The following is a 2,729-nucleotide window of genomic DNA, read 5'->3' on the forward strand; positions in this document are numbered from 1 at the left end:
AGGCTTTCCAAGGCTTTCATGCCGCCGACCGCATCGCGGTCTGGTGGCGAAATGGAGTTAGTCCCAGGCGGACACTGGCCGCCACTGACTCCAGCGTTAGAGGGCGCCTTCCTACCCCGCACCCCGCTTTCTGCTCATCCCTTCTAGGCATCCATGTCAAATGTCCCGAGTAAGATGTGTCTGCAAGGGCCTGTGCTCTCCTTTTTTCTGCTTCCCTCCCATTCTCTTCCCCAGGAGCTTGGAGCAGACTCACCACCGGGCCGTCACAGTGCTCCTGAATTCCCCAGCTCACCTGTGGTCACTGTACCCTTTAGTGGGGACTAGCCTGAGGGCCTTGCACCAGTCACTGAGACTGAGCTCCTGGTGGGGACAGACCCTACAGGTACCCTCTGAGGGGATGGTGTCCCCAACACCTGGAGCCTGGGTGTGCAGTGGGGGAAGGATGTGTCTGCAGGGTGCCAGGTGGAGGACCCGGAGAGCTGAAGCCAAGCGACCTCTCAGAAAGCCAGTACTCACCCGGAGCAGGAGGCCTCTAGCTGGCCTGCAGAGTCGACCACTAGGTCCAGCACTCAGGCGCAGAGGTGGGGATCTGGGAGCCTATCTGGGGTCAAGTCCTGGGGGATTTCCAGCCCTGTCCATACCCCAGACCAAAGTGTCCTAGCTCAGCCAGCTCTGCGATGTCCGTCCAACAGCCACCAAGCTCTCAAACTCAGGGGCTTGGCGCACGCTTACCGCCAGCCTTTAAGAGCTCTGCTTGGTGACCTTTGAGTCTTTACTGTCCCTTTGTTCAGCTCAGTGCTCTGAGAACCTGCGGGTGTGGCAGTGAGGCAGGCTGTGAGCAGGAAATGGCAGAGCAAGGTGGGCTGTGTGGAGGAGGCAGCTAGCTCAGAATGAGACCTTAAACTTCAAGGCCTCAAGATAGGTTAATTTCTGAAGGTAGGGGAGAGCCAGGGCTTCCTAGGCAGAGGGGACAGAGGAGGGACTTACATGGTGGTTTTGGGGAAAGGAAGGCTGTCACCTGGGAGCTGTGAGATAATGGGACTGGAAAGAGCTCTGTGGCCTCCCAGACCTGGCTTAAGGAGGTTGACGGCAAGAGGTTTGAATGGGCGTGTGACCACGTGGGACCCATGAATGAGGGTTTCTACTGACAGTGTCTGCTTGTGTGAAACGTGGGTGTGTGTGTTTGTCTGTGTCTGTCTGTGTGACTGTCTTCATACTGTGTTTGTGTGAATGTATCTGTGGTGGGCTAAATAGTAGTCCCCAAAGATATCGGATCCTAGTGCCTGGTTCATCTGTCAAAGGGGACTTAGCAGGTGTGGTTAGATCAGGATCTTGAGATGGGTCGTCACAAGTGTCACGGGATGGAGACAGAGGAGGTTTGGCACAGAAGGCAGTGTGGTGCTGTGACGAGGTGCCAGGCTGCTGGCTTTGACAGAAGGGACCACGAGCCAAGGCGTGCAGGGGACACAGCCCTAGAAGCTGGAGATGCTACTGGGAAAGGAAGACATTCTCCCCCGCAGCCTCTGGAGTGAGTGCGGCTGAGCCAACCCTGACCTCAGGCGAGTGAAGCTTACTTTGGACTTCTGCCCTCCAAACCTGGAAGAGAATGAATGGGTGTTTTTTTCGGCACCCAAGTTTGTAGTCATGGCTCAGGGTCTCACTGAGAGAACCTCTGTGAGTGTGGATTTCTGTGAGAGGGGCTCTGCAGAAAGAGGGGCTCTAGCATCGTCACAGCCTCTCAGGCTCCACAAGCCACCCCCATGTTCAGTCCTGCTGCCTTCAGGCCTTGGGAGCTGCCCTGGGGAGGGACCCAGAGTCCTGGAGCCTCTGTTCTGCTGCCCTTCCCCAGGAGGAAAGCGTCCACAGCGATGCCCCTTCTAGTTACGAGTTTTGTTTCTGTGTGAGACAAATAAAACCCCACCTGTCCCCGAAGAAGTCTAAGGGAGAAGAAAGGTAAGGCTCTGTTCATCCACACTCAGGCCTACACAGGTTGCCTCCTCACTCTCTCCTGCTCCCAGCTCCTGCCGTGTGCCCCCTACACAGGCAGCCTCCTGGGCACAGGCAGGGTGGGTGAGGAGAGAGCCTGGAGGAGACACTGTCGGCACACACCCTGCTGGCAGGGGAACGCTTGTTCCCACAGAACCCCGAGAGGGTGGAGCAGAGCACCTGCCTGCTGTGCTGAAGCAGCCCCCTCGGGCCAGGCCCAGAGCAGGGACAAGACGCTCCTTCCATACTGCAATGTGGGCAGTATTCAGCAAAGCAGAGGAGCGGGTGGGGTCTCCTTGGAGTTGAGTCCTGGAGACAAGCCCTGAGCAAAGTCTGGCCTCAGCTGCCAGAGGGACCACTGTGAGCCCTGGGTGAGATCCCAGATGCTTCAACTCACTGGCCCCTCTCTCAGCCCGTCTGGCATGCTGGGATTCTGCAGAGGGGGCTTTGCCAGGGAAAGCAACAGCCTAGACCACAAAAGCAGATGGTTTAGAGCTCAGCTGTGGACAGAATCTGGCCCTACACAGCTGTTGGGCATCTCGGGGCCCCTGACCACAGTCCTAGTCCTGATCCCCTCCTTGAGCCCCTTCCTGACCCCCTCCCTGATTTCCTTTAGGAAATCAATCCTAAAGGAAATCGGTCCTGAATATTCATTGGAAGGACTGATACTGAGGCTGAAGCTCCAATATTTTGGCCACCTGATGTGAAGAACTGACTCACTGGAAAAGATCTTGATGCTGGGA

This window comes from Bison bison, unplaced genomic scaffold (genome assembly GCF_000754665.1).
Source record: "Bison bison bison isolate TAMUID 2011002044 unplaced genomic scaffold, Bison_UMD1.0 scf7180017864400, whole genome shotgun sequence".
Taxonomy (NCBI): Eukaryota; Metazoa; Chordata; class Mammalia; order Artiodactyla; family Bovidae; genus Bison; species Bison bison.